The sequence below is a fragment of the Hyperolius riggenbachi genome, chromosome 3, assembly GCF_040937935.1.
Source record: "Hyperolius riggenbachi isolate aHypRig1 chromosome 3, aHypRig1.pri, whole genome shotgun sequence".
NCBI lineage: Eukaryota > Metazoa > Chordata > Amphibia > Anura > Hyperoliidae > Hyperolius > Hyperolius riggenbachi.
The window spans coordinates 182,045,466-182,067,014 of NC_090648.1; the positions used below are offsets into that span (position 1 = coordinate 182,045,466).

At 44.2% G+C, this 21,549-nt stretch overlaps 1 protein-coding gene across 4 annotated transcripts in view; it reads right to left on the reverse strand.

The window, feature by feature from the left end:
* SQOR (sulfide quinone oxidoreductase) overlaps positions 1–21,549 on the reverse strand; it is a 72,196-nt gene that overhangs the window by 36,286 nt on the left and 14,361 nt on the right. Inside the window, exon 1 of one of the 4 annotated variants that reach the window (XM_068272509.1) lies at positions 8,309–8,395. The exons of 1 other annotated variant lie outside the window; for it this stretch is intronic. The gene's annotated coding sequence lies outside the window, so the exon portion shown is untranslated. Of the gene's footprint in view, positions 1–242; positions 421–8,296; positions 8,396–21,549 lie in introns of those variants that run through there. 2 more of the 4 variants (XM_068272511.1, XM_068272510.1) reach the window with 2 other exon arrangements.

Sequence of the window (21,549 nt, forward strand, 5' to 3'; positions counted from 1 at the left end):
GCTGACTAAGGCTCCCTGCACACTGCAAATCCGTTTTCTGATTCGGATTCCGATTTTCCCTGAATAAATTCAACAGAAAAACGGATCAAAAAACGCAGCATGCAGTAAAGATTAAAAATCTGAATCGGAAGTAAAAACCGATTAAAAAGCAGAATCGGAAATGCATGCAGTGTGCAAGAGGCCTAATATTTGGTAACTGAAGAATGTATACACACCCCTCAATTGTAAGAAGCTGTTCCTACCTTAAGCTGAAGGATAGCCTGGTCTTCTTAGAGAGAAATACCTGACAGACTGGTATGTTATATTAATAAGGTAAATTATCTCGTATCCAGTAAGGAAACAAAAACATCTAATATAGATTACAGGATATTTTTTAGGATTCTTGGAAATCGTCTGCCATCCCTAGGACAAGTAATTATATGTGTGGCAAGTCAAAGGAATGTCTCAATAAGGAAATGTTGGCATTTGTCTTAAAGTGGTGAGGTTACCTCTGTGGTTAACTGTCTCATTTACACAAGGTGTGGCTGCACACTCCAGTCATGCTACTTTCTAGGTAAAAGGTTCATATCCATGTACACTGTCTAACCTGCATATTAGAATGAAATACTTTACTGACACTTACCGGTATGCCCACACCAAATATTGTCAAATACTATACTGTACTGGTGATCAATGTGGAAAAAGAAAACCCATACCATCACCCACCTGGAGCCCTGGATACATATCTTCTGGGGTTTGGCCAGCCCTGACTTCTCACTCCCTGGGGGAGATTTATCAACGCATTACCGACAGTTTTTTTTTTCTTAAACTGTTCTAACCAGCAGGAACAACAGTTCACATGATCATAAGAACCTTCTTAAAGCCTAGGTAATAGAGGCAATTGAGCATGAATTTCTAGAGCTGCACTACATTTAAGAAAAGTGCAAATCCATCCCTAAACTGGCGCAGATTAAGAAGTGCTTGATAGCAGTTCTACAGATGTAGCACTGCAGGTTAGACATGATTTGTGGTGTGCTCCTCCCCCCCTGCTGAATTCCTCCTCAGAACCTGCTGCTATTAATACAGCAGGTGTTTTGGTTACCTCATCAACAGCAATTCCCCTCACACACTGCACTGTCTGAATGGCCTTCCTAGCTCCTCCTATTTTACAACCATTTAGAAGGAATCTGCACTATGTAATGATTTCTTAGGATGCCTGAGATAGTTATGCACGGATTTCTAAAAACCTACCAATATTTTGTCTCAAACACGCTTGATTAATCTGGCCCCCTGAAACCAGATTTGAATTTACACACTCCAGTAAACAAACATCACTCTGTTCCTGAATTTCCAATACCCTTCAAAAAAGTTATAGGATTTGTAGTGGAGGAGTATTGATATTCTGTGTGAATGGTTCCAAATGCAGGGTATGAGAGAATAGGCCCATGTTCTACCACAACAGTTGTGCATTTTCATTCATCAACAGAAAGGCCTAAAGCATTGTATTTACTGGCTCTACTTCCAGCTGCTGATACCTTGAGTGAGAAGGATATGGAGGCTGTCATATTGGTTTCCTTTTAAACAATACAAATTGCTTGGCAGTCCTGCTGATCTTCCAGGCCTCAGTAGTGTCTGAATCATACACCTGAAACAAATATGCAGCTAATCCTGTCAGGCTGGGTGCACACTTTGCAAAACTGCATGCGTTTTTTCAGGAGGGCTCTCCTGAAAAAACGCATTCAATTCTTCGAAGTGTGCTCGCATCCTCAGACTTAAGTCAGAAACCCTGCTTTTCCAGGGTCCATGGCTTAAAGTTTTTGGGACAGAGGATCAGCAGAACAGCCAATGTGCATTGTTTAAAAGGTAATAAATATGGCAGCCTCCATATCCCTCTCACTTCAAGTGCACACAGATATCAGATATTTGACTGCCAAAACATTTTTTTCCTCATCACGATAACTGTTAGTCTGATGATCGAACAGACACCCACATCTCTTGTGTCTGCCAAAGTATGAGTTATAAGTTGGTCTTGGAATGGAATGTTTCCTGGGGTGCGCACCATTTCTCCATACCTCATAGGACAGCACATTTACTTGGGAAAGCAGAGCACGCAAGCCCAGGCAGGCCAGCAGCGGTTGAGCTAGATGCTCATGAATGATTATTTCAGCTGACACAAATGCAGCACCTGCACAGGGCTCTAATGCTGAGATTTTTAGAGACATCATAGTGTCCTTATCTTATCCGTAAGAATGTTTGTTTGCATGCTTAGATAAGCTTGATACTGAAGCTAAAAAAAAACAACAACAAAAACACAACACTTCCACAATCCTGCTGGCACTGCACAGTTCCTGAAAGTTAGACAAAAGCATCCAGACCAGGTAAAAAGTAAAAATAAAAGATGGGGAACATACAGGGTCCTATTTAAAAAAAAAAAGGGGGTTTGCATATATATGAGTCATTTTGGTAATTTTATATTTTTTGGAGTTGCAACCCAGTTTAAAAACACCGGTCATGCTGCAGTCTGACTGCCAGGTGTGAGATGGATAAACCAAGTTCTTCTGATCTCCAAAGATGGGTAGTCATGCACACTATTGCCTGCAAAGATCAGGAGTCGCTCCCTCGGTTGACAGCTCAAGGCAAAGTTCTCTACCTACTGAGGGGGCTGATGGTACAATGCACAACAAGAGTGCAAGAGCATGGCGCATAACGCAAGCAAGGTCAGTAGGAGAACAACAGGATAGGCCTGCACTTGGCCAAGGCGACCTACTGGGTATCTTAGCAAAGGATCAAGGAGGATCGGGGTTGCCATACACCAGATAGACTCAGCAGCAGAGGCGGTCTTGACCAGCCCCCTTGGCCGAGAATCATGGGTTCGATTCATAAAGCATTACCGCATTCGGTAATGCAGAAAACAGGTGACTTTACCGAGCACTTCGGAAAACATCAATTCATAAAGGCCGTTACCGCATGAAAAACTGAAATGATCGAGCAGTGAGGTAAATTACCGACTTGTGCGGTAAATACCTCAACAAATGTCAGTAAATGTAAATTCATAAAGCCTACAAAATGCGGTAAAGCCACGGAAAAAAAATGTCTGCTTTGAAGTGGTGAAAAGAATGCAGAGTCTGTGCAAGGAGACTGCTTGGAGCCATGACTCACAAGCAGAAGCAGTAAGAACTGTGACTGAAAGGGAGCCAATAGAAGCAGCCCCTGTTCTTCTGCAAGTCTGAATGATGGATTCTGAAAGGACCTACAGCCTTCACTGGCGGGACAAACTTTTAAACGGGGGTTTAAAAGCCTGTCCCGCCAGCGAAGGCTGCTGGGGGAGGAAGCAGCAGAGCCATCGGAACAAAACAGGCTTACCCTAAATACCTCCGGCTGTTTAACCTCTTGGGCTCCTGTTTGAAGATGTGTAGGAATTAGTGGGGAAAATCACCTAAGCATGGCATGTGTAAAGTTTCTTGAAGTTCTTCTAAGCTGTGGCAATTAAATTGAATGTTAAAAAAGACTAATAGACAGATTCAGAGCAAGCAGAGGCAGCATAACAAAACATATACATCTAAAGGGATGTCGGGATTCCTCGAAATGCCCTCAATGCACGCAACAGCTTTTAACAATGCAGAGACACTCCACACTGCTCTGCTGTTACTGCACATAAACGCTCAAAACTTGTTAAAGAAAGAGGGAATTGGGTTTGCATTGGAAGATGGGAGCGTAACCAATGTCTCAGCTGGGAATAGAGAAACCATTCCGCTGGTGGAATCTGATATTTTTCTCAAAGGTCTACCCAGGTTAGGATCCCCAATCCGCTAATTAAGGATTGAATCTGTTCTAGGCCATGGTCTCTCTACCATTTAAAACTAGATGGGTTATCATGACCCGGGGGGAACATAGGATTATCTATAAATGATAAAAGCGGTAGGGCAGGGGAAATCAAACAATGTTGTACGACTACACTTAAATTACGAGGATGAAGTGATTTGGATAGCCACATGGGAGTTTGAATAGATTGAAAAGCTGCTGCCATTTATCAAAAATAATCCAAGACAACGTGAACCCTTATAAAGATTAATGAGGTGTACTAGTTGAGCTGCTTGATAGTAATTAAGAAAGATTAGGGCCCCCCAGGCCTCCATCACGTTTATGTAGATATAATGTCAGTCTGGGGACCCAAAACGAGTACCAGACCAAATGAATTTAGACAGCCTATTCTGTAGCATTCTGAGAAAGTAAGGGGGGGGGACTCGTACCAGTAACATCCTAAAAATAATAAAGAATTTTGGGCAGCAGAGTTACCTTAATCAGGGTATGTCAAACCGGTCCCACGAGGGCCGAGATCCTCTCACATTTTTGATACAGCTCAAAAGAATTGATGGGTCTGAATCAGGAAAGGTGTGGTCCATCAGATAGAACACATTCCTTTCTTTCTCAGTCCATCCTAAACACTGGCATGGATCTGGCCCTCCAGGCCTGGAGTTCGACACATGTGCTAATCGAATTTATCCGACCCAACCAAGAAAGATTGTAGGAGGACCATTGATGCAGCAATTGGGACACTAATTTAGCCAGGGGCAGACATATTTTCAGTAGATTTCACCAAAAATCTACTGAAAATCTGTCAAAATGCAGCTTAAACACTAATGGGGATTGATCTACTGCTTCTCCCCTATCGAGCCTTAACAACTGAAATGTACGATTTGGTCCAATCATGATTTCTATAGATTTTTGCCACAAATCAACTAAAGTAGCATTCAATATGGCTTGTTGCGTCATAGAGAACTGGCAGATTCAATGCCGGTAAAAATCTATGCATGAATTGACAGCTTTAGTTTTGCCTTCACAATCACCTAGCAGAAGAACAGACTTGCATGGCACACATTAGCCAGTAAGGCCTTGTTCACATTATAAATCGCCAGCGCTATCGCAACTGCTAAGCGATTTATAGATCGTTTTTTCTTGCGCTTAGAAAATCGCTTTTGTAAGCGATTTTCTGATCACTTTTGCTGAGCGATTAAGATTTTCACTTCCTGACGATAGTCAAGAAGTGATCTCTTTGACCCGGAAATGAATAAATACAATGTATTTATTCTTAAAAGTGCTTGGGAAATCGCAATTAAATGCACCTTTTCAAGTGCTTTGCAATTTCCCTATACCTTCCATTGAGCAAAAACGCTCAGAAAATGGTACATGTAGCGCGTTTTCAATTTTAATAAAATCGAAATGCTCACGTTAACACTCTCATAGGAAATCATTGCACAAGCGTTTCAGAGCGATTTCTAAAATCATCAGTGCCTTTAAAAAAAAAATCGAAAATGCTCATAGTGTAAACAAGCCCTAAGGGCATTTACAGAAATGCAACAAGTGGTTCATTCAGCATAGTGAAGAACAAGTGGTCACAGTAAAATGCAAGTTTTATTACATAGCTAATAATAGATGCAATCTATGTTTTTGTACCAGCATAGGTAGTGTGCCCCCTTCTGCGGCAGCGGGCCTGGCCGGGCAGAGACTGACTCACCTGACATCCAGCTCCAGCGCCGACGTCATTCTTCTCTCCCTGCCTCCGCTCCATCTGTGGTTAGAGCACGGCTACAAGAAAATGGCCGCCAATTGTCCGCATTTGTGGACATCGGCGACCATATTCTTGTAGTCCTCCTCTAACTACAGACGGAGAGGACGCAGCCGCAGGAAGAGACAGCGGGGCGGCAAGGGGTGACAGGGCGCATGCACCCTTCAGAGCATGGTGCCCTGAGCGACCGCTCCGGTCGCTCATAGCAAAGGCCGTCCCTACCGTCCCTGTGTCATTGGTTACGCTACACATCACATGATGCAGAAAGCCTTGAAGTGGGAAACATAATGCAGTATGCTCCTTCACTGCCAACAACATTATACAGGGCACTCCTAATCACTCGAATCATTGCCCAAAGAAGAGTTGCAGCCAGCAGCAAAGAAATCAAAAGCGCTTTCTAGGACTATGGGTTAAACAAGTATTCCTGAGGTAATGGTACTTTGTTTTATATTGCAAGCAGCAATTACGTACACATACCAGATTTATTCCAAATACAGTAGGAATGATTCTGGCATTGTCACATGCATACCTTCTGTAACAAACACGGAAGAGTCAGCTGCGGTGAACAGCGATACCACCGCAGCTGCCTTCATCTCCTTGCCTAGTGATCTGTCCGGTCCTCGGGCGTCTAGCACGCCGAGGACGGATTTGTCAGCAGCGCATAGGGTTGCAATGTCGCGTGCGTGCACGCATAGACGCAGCCTTTATGCGGGGAGGAGGCGCGTCAGCTGACCGGCTGGTCGGCTGACGTCAGAGGAGCCGCTCGCTGCTCCTCATTGGTTGATAAGAGGGGGCGTGCCGGGAGGGTCTCCTCTGCTTCAAAAGCCTGGCTGAATCACTCTCAACTTGTCTGCTGTTGCGAATACTCTGTGTTAGTGCTCAGACCCTTAGAAAGATCCGGTGTGCTTTGATCCGGGAGGAAACCGGGGATTTCACACAGTGATAGGATTCTTTGATAGCCATAATCATAATTGAATATTGTATTTGTGTAGGACTCTTGCTTGCTCTATTCTTACTCTCAGTGATTCTGTACTTCTGCCCATCTGATCTTGTTGCTGACTCTGCCTGTTAACCACTTAATGTTTACAGTACAGTATATCTACTCCCCTAAAAAACTTCATCTAAGCCTCAGGGGAGTAGATATTCGTAACTCTGCTACAATCGCCGCTGTGCGTGCTCTCACGTGCTCACGCACTAGTTCTTACTGCTACATGTTAGCCCGGAGATCAATGAATGGGAATACAGTTCCCATTCATTTTTCTAGTTCCCCGTGTCCATGATCGCACATCAATTAGATGCCTGCGGTTATTTGTAAACACTGTAACTTACACTTACACGCATTAGTTCCTGTTTGTGTACTAAAAGCATGCGCAGGAAGCTAATAACTGAGGACATCTTGTGGCCAAAAAGTAAAATTACACCTACAATCATTTACTTTAATAAAGAGACCTGCACATAATTTAAAATTAACCCCTTACCTCCCACTCTCTCCCATAAATGCCCAAATAAAACTTTTGCATTTAGAAAAAAATTATAAAATAAAGTAAAAAAACAAAACAAAACGACATAAATACTTACCTTAGGGACTGAACTTTTTTTTACGTGTATGTCAGGAGGGTATATTACTGTTATTTTTTTAAATTATGGGCTTGTAAATAGTGACAGACGCAAAAATAAAAAAACTGCACCTTTATTTCCAAATAAAATATTGGCGCCATACATTGTGATAGCAAGATAATTTAAATGGTGTAATAACCAGGACAAATGGGCAAATAAAATACGTGGGTTTTAATTATGGAAGCATGTATTATTTTAAAACTGTAATGGCTAAAAACTGAGAAATAATGATTTTTTTTTAATTTTTTTTCTTAATATTCCCATTAAAATGCATTATAAAAAAATTATTCTTAGCAAAAGGTACCACCCAAAGAAAGTCTAATTAGTGGCAGAAAAAACAAAATACAGATCATTTTGTTGTGATAAGTAGTGGTAATGTTATTGGCAAATGATTGGGAGGAGCGCTGAAATGTGAAAATTGCTCTGGTCCATAAGGTAAAAATACACTCAGGGCTTAAGTGGTTAAAACCTTCTTGCCTTTGCCTTCTGACTTTGTACCATATCTGCCAGTCTGTTGCCTACTCGTTTAAGTCTGACCACTCTACTCTCACCAGAGGGCCCTAGTCTCTGGTGAGGGGTTTTGTACTGTTAGTGCCCACCAGCTCCACTGGTGTGGCATAGCTAACCTATCAGTACTACTCTTGCACTAAGCACTCTACCTTCCTGTCACATATTGCTATTGTTGTCACATCAGCTTCTGATATACCGGTATTATTGGTGATTCTGCAGATCACCATATAATCAGGTATATATCTGCATTATAGGGGATACTGCAAATCACCTAATAATCAGAATTCTGTTACTTGCTGACACCAATCGTTACACCTTCCAACAAGGTGTGAAGCTCTGGGTTTTCCCCAAGTGATATCATCACCCCTTGTCAATAAAATGCTCTTTGAAAAGGAAACCTGTATCAAGAGCAATTCAATATTGAGATTTAACTCCAGTGCCTGCCAAAAACTACAATACAAAGAAATGGTGGGTTGATCAGAGGTTTCAGCAATAACTAGGGATGCAAGGAATAGAATAGGGAATACAGTCAGAGCAAATAATGAGGTTTTGGAATGGAGATAATTCTGCATCAGGGTATCTTTCAGCACAGGAATTAGGGTTAGTAAAGGGTTAGGTTTCCACCTTAAAATCCACCTTTTCCTTAGCTGTATCCCTTCTCCCTGTAGACAGAGACTTGTCTTCTTCCCTGGCAATCCATCTGAAGCCAGCTCTGCTGCACTTCCTCTAGTCATAGGGGCTAGAGGCGGAGCTTTGACTGACAACTGTAACCTTTTCCAGAATTCCTATAACTGGATGTGGCTACAACAACAGCAGATCACTGGACTACAGAATCTAGCTGCCAGGGGGAGCTTGGAGCCCTACGGGATAACAACACTTTACAAATATTAGCTCACAGCTCAAAACATACCCTATCTCAGAAGAGAAGCTGCAGACTGAGTAGGTACATAACCTTTATCCCTGTGGTAAATCCACCCTGGTAATCCCCCCCCAAAAAAAAATCAAAAAAAAAAAATCACAGACATGCCTGCCCAATGCAGAGTCTGATGTCAGAATAGCTTTAGGGTAAGGAATAGAGGTGATGTTACACAGTGGCTTGTCAGCACTGTTGCACAATGTACTGTGTCACTGCAGGCAGTGGAGATGTGCTGTGTATGTGTTTCTCCTGCTTAGTTACATCAGTTCTGACACTCCATATATCACAGCTGAGGTGCACTCCTTGCATGTGATGAATTCAGGAACAAAATGTTCCTAAACCGGATAGTACTTCAGTAAAAGCAGTAGAGCATACCCTGTCCTGTTTTACATTCTCCTGTAATGACAACAGCAGCTCTGTTCATAGTGCTTTCCTGCACGTTCACACCAATAAAAGGGAAAGGTCACATGACAAACGTAAATGCCTTTACTGGCATTAACACAGTTGGCACAAGTGCTGCATTTTCATTTTTGCAATTTCAGGGAATTGTGTGAAAGCACAGGATTGAGAAGAGTCTGTGATAAACAAACATTTTATAGAAGGAGTTACTCAGGGGATAAAACAATACACATTTGAATTGTACTTCCAGAACTGCTCAGACACAATAACAGCAAGAACAGATATTGATAAAATGGTCAATGACAGCCGCCCCCAATCCCCGTTGATGCATCGACAAGCGATCTGCAGTCTCGGACGAGTGCAGGCAGAGGGCATTGTTCCCTCTGAGCCGCACTGCAGAGCCCAGTACAGTGATTGCTTTATTAAAGCAGCACATTTAACTTATTTTTTGTTTGGTTTATTACATTTGTGTGGACTTAGCACTACTGTGTAGATAAGTTATCTAGGATGACTAGTATCTGAGAAATAGAACATTAGATCACATTTTTTCAATTACAGATTAAATTTATTAGGAGTTGGAGGAATTTTTGGGTTCCTGGAGTTGGAAAAAATGCACCGACTCCGCAGCCTTGTGCAGGACGATTACGATTTCAGCAAATCACAATCACTCCTGTAGGACCATGGCCATTCACTTTCAGCAGCGAAGTACTTTTGGAATCGCTGAAAGGCTGGGTCTCAAGCCTTTATACTTTTTGGTCATAGACCCTGAACAAGGATATGGATTAGATGTACAACTTAAAGGACAACTGAAGCGAGAGGGATATAGAGGCTGCCATATGTATTTCTTTTTCAGCAATACCAGTTGCCTGGCTGTCCTGATCCTCTGCTTCTTATGCTTTTAGCTGTAGACCCTGAACAAGTTTGCAGATCAGGTGTTTCTGGCATTACTGATTAGCCACATGCTTGTTTCAGGTGTGTGATTCAGACACTACTGCAGCCAGGCAACTGGTATTGTTTAAAAGGAAATAAATATGGCAGCCTCCAGGGTCGTAACTACACTTAATAGGGCCCCCATGCAAACATGATAGCATGGGGCCCCCATGGTCCCTGAAAGCAATGTTGGTCACTTTACCAGGAGCCAGCAAATGGCAGCAGAGAATGTTCTGCTGTGAAGCAGCGCCTGGAAGCAGGAAAAAATTACACAAGCTCCCGCTACTCTGCATGACGGAAGGAGGTGGCGGGGACAGTTTCTGTGAGCAAAAGGGGAGGGTTCTTTAGCTAACTGGCTGCTCTTTCAGTTGGTGAGAGGGAGGAGGGCCCCCCAAAGACTCCTTTGTCAGGGGTTGCAGGGGTGATTGTTACACCCATGGCAGCCTCCATATTCCTCCCACTTTAGTTGTCCTTTAAAAGACTTCCAAGATGACTAAAGAAATGTAATTACCTGAGGCTTCTCCCAGTCCCTAGAAGTAATTTGGGTCACTCGCAGCCGCCGCTCCAGTCCTCTCTGGTGTCCAGCTGGCAGCCACTAAGGGTCGCCGACCCCAATGGGTTGGCGTCTTCTGTGAATGCGCAGGAGCTTACGAGCATCCGTGCATGAATGCACCCACATCTTCAGGATCATACCGTGCCTTGTGCTAGTGCAGTACGCTCCTGGCGACCTGGGCGAGCTCACGCATGTGCAGAAGACACCGACCCATAGGGGGGTTGGCGATCCTTAGAGACTGCCAGTGGGACACCAGAGAGGAGCAGTGGCGAGGGACCCAAATTACTTCTAGGGGCTGGATGAAGCCAGAGGTAGCAGTAACCCTGAGTCAAGCTCGGGGCTGGTAATGCGAGCCTGACTCGTGGTAGCCGCCGCAAGGTTACTGCAGAGCATAGCGTGCATTTCTACTCACCTCCCCCGGGATCTAGATGCCTGTAACCATTCTCCTTCCTTCCTCCTAGGCTCTGGATCCCTCTGGTGAGATTGCTGACTGTCATCATGACGACAGCCGGCGATCTCACCATAGGGTTACAGCGCCACCCGAAGTACGGAGGGAGAACTGCAGTGCTGGATCCCAGGAAGGTGAGTATGTGCAGGGGTTGCTACAGGCTCTCTCGTGGTACAATTTTTTTCTTTTTAGGGTCTAAAAGCAATTTTAAAAATTGTACCGCTTTTAGACCCTAAAATCAGGAAAGAATCGTGCCGCCAGGGAGGTTAAAGAAAGTCTGAGATGGATTAAAGTAAAGCATTTTTTACTTATGTGGGGCTTCCTCCAGCCCCTTCAGACAGTGGGCTCCCTCACAGTCTGCCCGGGTCATTTGGATCTTCCACTGGCTGTCCTGGTACATTAACTCAGGCACGCTTCGTAGATCTGAGCAGCCACGGGAAGCGGTTAGGGAGCCCATGGCCTAAACGGGGCTGGGGGAAGCCACAGGTATGTATAAATGCTTTAATCCATCTCAGCTACCCTTTAAAGAGAACCCGAGATGAAGATGAAGGCTATATTTATACTTACCTGGGGCTTTTTCCAGCACCATAAGGTTTCCTCATTGTCCTCTCTGGAGGCAACGTCTTACAGCGTTGTGGCAACATCAATATTTATTATCATCAACACAAGCATAGTTTTGTTCAATCATACTGGATGCTTTATGTTTGCAGCATTTACAAGATCTTTGTGATATATTTTTAAGGCTGGATATATCCAGTGGCTCTGGTGGACTGATCTTTCAGTGGCTCTGTTGGACTGAACTTTTACATTGGTGTGAGTTTCCTTGCTGTGTTGCACTAACGATGAAGATCCTAAGCATAGGGACTTCCTTATATGAGAAGCAATTCTGCAGTGTCCTTGTATACATAGTGGCATGTGTGTTATTTTACTATGGCGGCTCCTATATATATTCTGTGAATAGTGCATCATATCTGATCATATTGGTCACGCCTATTTATCCTCTGAGTGGTTATAACCTTATCACCATGATTACCCATTAGGTTTTCTTGCGGAGGCTGGATTAGGTGTTTCTTATATTATTGTGACCAAACTCTAGGCTGACAGACGTCAAAATATTATTGGCACATGATCTCTCAGCCTTATTGCTATACACTATTTTTAGTGAAGCTCACACTGTCCATAACGGGCTAAGCACTATATACTGTAATTTTACAGACTCAAGGTGTCTTTGACTCAACACCCTTTTGTATAATTGGTGCGTGGTTTTTCAATTTTCAAATAAATATGCAGCATTAAGCAGCATATACTGGTTCTGTTTGTTCTTTGTTTTATAGTCCATTACCAGTGCTGGTACCTGCATTTAAAGCCATATACATATTATTCATTCCAAATAAAGTGTATATACCGTATTTTTCGGACTATAAGACGCTCCAAACTAATATACGCACCGAGGTTTAGCGGGTAAAAACAAAAAATAAACCTAGGTGCATCCTGGGTCCAGGAGTGTCCTATGGACCTTTAACTGACCCCCAAGATATCGCTACCTAAGTTACACTGCCTAGTTAACCTCTTCTGCCTCCACCAACTACACTGAACTAACCCCTGGTGCCCCCTCCCCAACCCAGCTACACTGCACTACACTACACAAACCCCTGCTCCCCCAACCTTGCTACACTAACTAACCACTACAATTACATTAAGATCTCACCTATCCAGCCTGGGTGGCAGCTTCTCCCGAGTTCCAGTGTGACATCTAGTTTGTCCCTGCGGTGAGGCAGCAGCGAGATCCGGATTTCCCGTGTGGCATCCAACATGTCCCTGGCAAAGGGAGCAGCAGCAGTGCGATCAGAATTTCCATGCTGCATCTAGCTTGTCCCCGCTAAAGGCAGCAGAGCGATCCGGAATTCCCGGTATTAGCAGCAGTAGCAGCGAGATCCGGAATTCCCGTAGGGCATCTAACTTGTCCCCGCAGTGAGATCCAAAGACAGCAGCGCGATCCAAAGTTTGCAAAACTCTGATCCCCGAGAGGCATAGCAGCAGCCGCTGTAAGATTTGTATTTCTGGTCTCTTCTCAAGGGGTGCGTGACCATGTAATCTGGGCACAGCAGGACATCTTCAGCCACTATGCTCGCAGTGTCCACCCAAGGCACCCTCTTATGATCTGTGGCGCACGTGCGCCGGGGTCAACCAATAAATAAGCCAGTACGAAGGCCTCGAGTGGACAGTGCGGGCATAGTGGCTGAAGATGTCCTGCTCTGCCCAGATTACACAGTCACGTAGCTAATGCAGGCACAGAAAGCCCATGAGAAGAGACCAGCAATACAAAACTTATAGCGGCTGCTGCTATGCCGCTCGGGGATCAGAGTTTTGCAGATTATACACCAGTTATATTGTTTTTAAAGTGAAACAAGGGATCCCTTTGCTTAATGTGAATGTTTGGCTGCAGTTTTCAAGAATTAGCCACAATACAGTACGTTCAGTCACTGTCTGCACCACTCTAATGTCCATCTGCAGCAATTAGTGAACAAATGTGACTGTAAATGTAAGTACTGTACAGAGTGTTGGTTAAATATAGAAGTATTTCCTTGTAGGTCACACAGCTTGAGAATGTAGCATGTACTAGCCACTGCACAATGACTAGGCAGATTTGCAGCTGCCGATGTATAAAGAGTATGTACAGACTGGGGCCATTGCCAGAACTTGTTCACAGATTTTGGAGGCTTAAAAAGTTCACTGCTAAACAACTTTGTAAGCATGACATCTGCAAACTTTTGATAAACGTGTCATTCAACGATTTTTAAGGTTATTCCAAGATCCATTCACCATGCTAGGGACACAGTAGTGTAAACACACACAAATTGCTACATGCTGGTCGATCGCTTTTAGTTTAAAAAGTTAAGTTCCCTAAAAAAAAAAAAAAAAAAAAGGATCAGCGGGATATTTCCATGCATCACACTGGTGAGAGTCAGTATCAAAATCCTGTGTGTCACATTTTGCAGGACTGTGGAATGCAGCATCCCATACCTGGTGCCTACAGGATTTTATATTGCTATTATGAGGCCTAAACAAAAGTGACATTCATGAAATCTCGAAATGGATAACAATATAGCACAATAGGGCAACAGAGACTGGCGATAGTGTGCACAACCAGCATCTGTGCCCTACTAACTTTATTAAATCCCACCTCAGGTTCTCTTTAATGTCTCATTAAAACGCATCGTCCCGCTGTGAATACAGCTTAAAGTTACAAGGAAGTGACTGAGAAAAAAAGTCAGATACTTTCCTATGGAAAGGGAAGGCTCTGGATCTTGACAACTTTATTAAATCCCACCTCGGGTTTTCTTTAAAGTCGCAACGGGTTTGCGTTAAGAGGTAATGCACTGCAAGCAGTGAGTTACCATAACGCAACTTTTGATGTTGTTGTTGAACGCGACTTTAACGTTGCACTGTGAATGGCCCATAGGATTAGCATTGCAGTGCGGTAAGCTGCGTTGTAAGACTTTATAACACGCAACCATAACGTCCCACTGTGAATGTGACTTAAAGGACTTCCGAGGCCAAATCTAAAAAAAAAAAAAATATTAAATACCTGCACCGCATTTGAAGGCACGGAGGACGCCGTCCGCGCTGTTCCGTCGGGTCCCCGCCGCTCAATAGCCCCCCCGGGCTGTGGGGTCGGGAGCGGCCCGGGGGGCTATTGAGTCGGCTCTCCTGCCTCTATTAACATGGCTGCATGAGCTGGCCGAGGCTGCGCAGTCCGCATAGGAAACAGCCTGTAGCGTGGATCAGGGGGGTAGGCCAAAGAGCCGTGGACTATGCGGACTGCGCAGCCGCGGCCAGCTCATGCGGCCATGTTAGTGGAGGCAGGAGAGCCCGACCCGGGCCGTGGGGTCGGGAGCAGCCCGGGGGGCTATTGAGCAGCGGGGACCCGGCGGAATGGCACGGAGGGCGCAGACGGCGTCCTCCGTTCCTTCAAACGCGGTGCAGGTATTTAACTTTTTTTTTTTTTTTTTTAGATTTGGCCTCGGAAGTCCATTAAGACTGAATATGCATCTTATTAATGACTAGTGACCTTAGCCCTAGATCTGTCACTAATCCGTTGTGCGCACTTGCGCAACCGCCTGCCCCTTCCGGCCCCGTCCTCCCCCGGCTCTCGGCAGTGTCTCTGCATCTGTCTCTGCACATGCGCAGTGCAAAAACAGCACTGACACAAGGAACAAACGCAGGGACATTTGCAAATTATATATAGAGATAACTAAAATATGTGTAGCCCTTACATCCTCCTATAATTCCTTTCCTTGCATTACCTTCTAATGCCTTCAGTTAGGCTGTTCACAGTGTCTACACTGACAAAAAGATCCAAGAAAGTTCCATTGCAATTCGCAATAAAGCAAACCTAAAGCGAAAAGAGTCTAATATTGTTTTCCAGTACAGGAAGAGTTAAAAAAAAAAACCTTCAGTTATCTATGCAAAATAGCTTCTCTGAGCTATTCAGTCCTGTTTTCTGAAGCACTTAAACAGCCAAGAAACTTCTGCCTCGATTCATTAACCTTACTGCGCAAGTTAAATCTTCTTACGCACGTTAATGACACTAGTGCGACTAGATTATAGCGCAGGCACGCTACTGGCAGCGTAGTGTGCTCTCCTTAGCAATGGCAGATTATTGTCATTGTAAATGCCACGTGTTAGTGACATATCATGACCGCGATCTTTCACTAGTGTGGACTCTTCCACATTAATTAATGGAGTAGCGGCCGCACTAGTGAAGTATCACTGTAGTGATACGTTGCTATAATTCTAAGCCCCCACTATTGCAATGCCCTTACAATGTTGCTTTATTAATGTCCCTTACTAAAATGCAGTGCTCTGCACCCGCCTATTGTGCAGTGCTTCCGTATAATGTACCCACTACTGTACTCCCCTTAAACTGATGCTCCATTAGTGTCGCCCTCTACTGGGCTTTCCTTATGGTGCCCCCCAAGACTGTGTTGTCAGTAGCAGGAACTAAAGACAAACGGAGGTCGATGACAAGCTGAGTCAAGTACAGGAAGTCTAGCAGAGAATGTACTGATGCAGAGTAATAGTAATTTGGCTGATCAAAACTGACAACTCTAACAACAGTTGCACTATACTTTTATAAGCATTTCTATGAATTTTAATATGATGGTTTGGTTCTCTATCATCTCACATCTGTTCTTGCCTTCCAGGAAATAGTATTCTCATAATTAGCTTCTGCTGTCAGAGGGAAGCCAGAAGGAGCAGTTGAAAAAGTTGCAGCTAAAAATGGGCGCAATTGTGATTTTTTGATATATGTGAGCATAAACGTATTTATTGTAACATAGAAAGCAGTCCCGCAATTAGTCGGTGGCTGTAATTAAATTGAAATTTATCGTATTATTGGTAGCACAGATCAGGGGTGTTAAGGTTAGGCACCACCAGGGTGGTCTTAGGGTTAGGCACCACCAGGGGAGGGTTCTGTGTGATAGTAGGGAGAGGTAAGGTTATGTTCAACATTATCAGTAAATTTACTTATAACAACAATAACAATAATATTTATATAGTGCTTTTCTCCCCGGGGACTCAAAGCGCTGTTGTAATAATGTAGTACCGCAATTAAATCGTTATTTACCGGTTTTGTTATCAATTTTGTTATTTAATGTTTCGCTTAATTTACCAATATCCTCTATAATAAAACCCGCGTCCCTGCGTCACGCTGTCCTTGTGTAGCTGGTGCGCAGCACGGACCCAGCCTCACAAAGACAGGAGGACGGGGCCAGGGAGCCGGGCGGGGTCGTGTGAGCGGGCGGCAAAGTGTGCGGCGGGTGTGTGCGCGCATACTCAGTAACAGGCGGCGAGAAAACACAGACCTAGAGCCCGGTTTTAAACGGGCTTGGGTCTGCTAGTTGCTTATAATAATCGGTAATTTAACCGTCCGCCTTAATTAGCTTGCGACTTTTTCAAATGTATGCAAGCCAGAACACCTCATTTATACTTATAACGCATTATTAGACAGCACAACAACTACACAAGGACTGTTTACAAACAATGATTTGTGAAGAAACTCAGAAGTGCTTTTACAAAAGATATTAATCAATCAAAGGGGAGACATAAATGTCATGTACCTTTCGCTTGAGGTTTCCAATAATAGGAGAGACATAAAACCCTTTACAGAATCAAAGAAATTGTCTGAAGTGAGAGTTTGGTGAGCAGAATAATAAGGAAGTAAAGGAAGTATACTTGTACTAAGCTGCAGCCTACTGTTATTGCAACACTGATGTGAAGCGCGATTACAAAATGTGATGCAATATGAGATTTTCCCAATTTCATGAATTGAAAAGCATTTCAATGTTAGAATATAGTTCAAGTTATGATTCAGATCAGAAGAAGAGAAAAGAAACTAGAAGGTGGGGAAGCCTAACACTGTTAGTTCTGTATGCGCAGAAGTGTGCGGCCGGACAGATAAACAGGGCAGGACGACGATGGAGCCCACGCACCTCATAGGGCTGGAGAAAGCACCAGGTAAGTATAAATATGCCTATTTACATGATCTCAGGTTTCCTTTAAGCAGAGTGGGGTAAGTCTAGGGGTGAGGTGATACAACTTAAAGACAGGGCTGTGGAGTTGGTACAAAAATCATCCGACTCAATTTATTGAAACCACCGACTGACTCCAGGTACCCAAAATTGCTCCGACTCCTTGACTCAGACTCCACAGCCCTGCTTAAAGAACCACTATCCCACAGTAAAATGTCCTTTAAATTGCTTTTTTCCAATGCCATTGTCACTAATAAGGCCTAGTTCACACTAGGTCTGGAAATGTATCCGTGGCTCCGTTTTTCAGCATGGATCAAAACTGGAGACGCGGATAGCAATGTTAAAAATAGCAGCCGTGGGGGCGTGGCTTGCTAATGGCCGTGTGAAGACGCTCTAACGCTGAGCTCCCGCAGCCCGGACTCTAAATCTTCAAAACAACACGCATAGACCCACTGAAAAAGCCCATGGGTGGAGGCAGAAAAAAGGGAACGAAAACCAAGCACAACACGCCGTCACACTCCCAAATCAGGCGCTTCCTCAGGCCACTGGAGAGAAGACTGCAGGACCGAGAGAACACCGACATGGCGGAGGCTCCACGCGGCAAGACTAGCGGAGGCTCCCAGTCACCTAGAGAAAACTACTCACCAAAGGGCTCACCCACAACACAGGGGACGAAAGGAGCTCGCTTGCCAGACCAACCTCACAGTCCTCCGGACAAAAAGCAACGTACGCAGCTCCCGGATGAGAGACCCGGAACGCCGCAGAGCAAACAACATGACCTCCCGCCCAACTCGCCAAGCAGCAGCACCTCCTCGGCATCTTCCAAAATAGGAGCAAGGGGACCCTCCCAACAAGCCAGCCCCAAGCAGCCATCTCAGGCGGACAAGTCCTCGCCAAAGAACTCTACTCCTATACAGGCTCCACAAGGTAGGCCGACATCCCCTGCCCAACAAGCCCACAACTCCCGCCATGAGAGCACCACCTCCGTAAAGACTTACACAGCACAGCTCTCGCCCAAGTGGCCCACAGGTCTGACATCTCCATCGCTGTCTGATGGCGCGGAATCATATGAAGAAGTTGAGCTACATGATTATATTAGGTCTCTCCCTACCAAACAGGATCTAGAGAACTGTTTTACTCGAATAATGGAAACATATAAGCATGACATGGCTGAGTTCAGACAGGACTTTGCACATGTAACACACAGAGTGGAGGAGGTGGAAAAAACACAGGAGAAGTTATCTGACTCCCTAGAACTGCAAACTAACACTGTCAATGCCCACTCTGAACATATTGCAGCCCTTTATATGAAAATTGATGATCTGGAAAACCGCCACAGAAGAAACAACATACGCATAAGAGGTGTTCCGGAAACAACTAGAGCTCCAGACATTATGGCCACTACTGAAGCAATTTTCAATCTTTTCCTAGATGCTCCAGCAGATAACAAAATTGAAATCGATCGAGCCCACAGAGCAGCAGGCCCCCCAAGATCTGATCCGGCCAAACCGCGTGACATTATCTGCAGAGTTCACTTTTACAAAGAAAAAGATGCCATAATGGCCGCGGCACGCCAGAAAGGAGACATAGACTTTGATGGTGTGAAAATCCATCTACTACCTGACCTATCCAGTCTCACACTCAAGCTCCGTAGAGCCGTCAGACCACTGCTGGATGCTCTAAGAGACCGCGACATCAAGTACCGCTGGGGATACCCATTTGCAATATATATCAGCAAAGATGGCAAATCGGTGACTTTTAACTCAGCCAAAGACTTACTAAAAGTCAGAGAAACCTTCGACCTGCCCGAAATTACTTTGGAGGAATGGCCAATCCACACTGACACTCTAGCCCTACCACAAAGAGAAAATTGGAAAAGGGTCCCGAACCGTAGCAGACCCACTAGAAACAACACTGATAGATAATCTTATTATAGCCTGTAGTTCTGAGTGACTGTAAGGTCGCCCACAAACATAAGAACATAGTCATTTAACCTCTCTATATTCTAACTGATACTAGGACCTACCATACCGCCAGACAGAGGTGCCTTAGGTAGAAGTTAACTTTACTTTCTATAGATACCCAACCCACTGTCATTGCCCCTCTGAATAACGCTAAGGGCAGGTATGCCCAGCTGGGGTGTATGTGTGTATAGGAGGGAGGGGGGAGGGGAGGAGTATCATACTCAAGCTCTAACACCCACTGACCTGTCAACCAAGCGGTCAATACAGCAATGGTAAGGTGACAGGATACATATGAAGCCCCCTTTGTTTACTACTATTCAGCTCATACCTCCCGAGCCCTTAAATATCACTCCTAACTTTACACTCAACTAGACCCGGGTCTACTAAGACCCCTCCCCCTGGGCCCCCCCCACCCCCCCCCCCCTCATGCCATTTTATACCAGACCCACTGGGCACTCATATACAGGGGACCCCACTGGGCTTAGATGAGTTTCCCTAGTCACGAGATGTAAGCGCTCTTAAAGGCTTACGGAAGCTAAATAGACATAGGAATATGTCTCTCACAAAAATTGTTGTTGTTGTTGTTTTAGAATAGAATGTGTTAATGTTTATACAATAGAGTCCGGGTTTGACGGGAGTTAATGGAACGGACGTTTGGCTTCCATCTCCCACCAAATCCTTCATCCTGATGACACCGATCATACGGTTTCAACCAGGATGTGTGACAATTTTCAAGAGTTTTCTACTCAGGCCCTTCTTAGGCCTGAGATTTCTGTTAATAGTTCTAATCTTTCTTTTGTCTTTCCTTCTTCTCTCACCTACGCTTCTCTCCCCCCGCAAGCTCTTCCCTGGTAGGGGGGATATCGACTTCCCTAAAGGTAAGATACCAATTAGATCCTGTATGGTGAATGATATCTTATTAACCACTTACTTGCTACCAATCTTAGACTATGGATAGTTGCACTATAGCATCCTACAACGTTAAGGGATTTAACACACCCAACAAACGGTCCCAGATTTTATACCACCTCCACAAACAACACGCTTCCATCATTTTCCTACAAGAAACCCACTTTAGGGAAGGGGAAATACCTTTATTCAAATCAAAATACTACAACAAATGGTACCATTGCCCAAACCCCCTAGGCAAGTCTAAAGGAGTCTCTATAGGATTCCACAAAAATCTCAGCTTCAATGTTCTTAATTCTCAGATGGATACCCGAGGAAGATATATCTTCCTTACAATACAAATTCAAGAAAAAAAATACACCCTGGCTAACATATATCTCCCAAACCAAAACCAAGGTACTACGTTACTCACATACTTAAACAAATTATCACAATTTGCAGAGGGCAACATAATTCTGGGAGGCGACCTCAATTTTTGCCTTAACCCTACACTAGACTCTTCCTCCCAACGAACATCACTATCTAAACAAGTTCTAGTAAAAATTAAATCTAAACTTCAGTCTTTATGCCTAGTGGACGCCTGGAGAACTCTCTACCCAACAAATAGAGATTATACATTTTTCTCTCCTGTTCACCAATCACATAGTCGTATAGACTATATTCTTACTTCTCAGAGACTCCTCGACAGGAATATTCAGGCGTCTATAGGCATCAGACTGTGGTCAGACCACGCCCCAATCTTTTGCTCATTTGCTCTACACAGATCCCTGGGGGCCCAGAGCCAATGGAGGTTGAACGACAACTTACTCCATGACCCTATATGTGCAGCAGACATTAAAAAAACCATTGAAAATTTCTCTCTTAACCACCGCCACGATGAAACCTCACCCGCCATCAAGTGGGAAGCCTTGAAATGTGTCCTACGGGGGGTCTTCATCTCCCATGGCTCTCGGCTCAAAAGAGAGCGCAGTGAGCAAATTTCCAAACTACTCTTAGAGATAGAAGACCTAGAGAACAAACTAAAAGAGCAATACGCACCCGACATAGACCTCAAACTATTCAATACCAGACAAACTCTTTTATCCTTAATAGATCAAAACAGTTTGATAGCTAGAGAAAAATCCCGAAGTATGTATTTCCATCGAGGAGGTAAATGCGGCACTCTGCTAGCCAAATCCCTTCATCCAATTACTCCCTCCACAAATATTTTCTCAATCAAAAATTC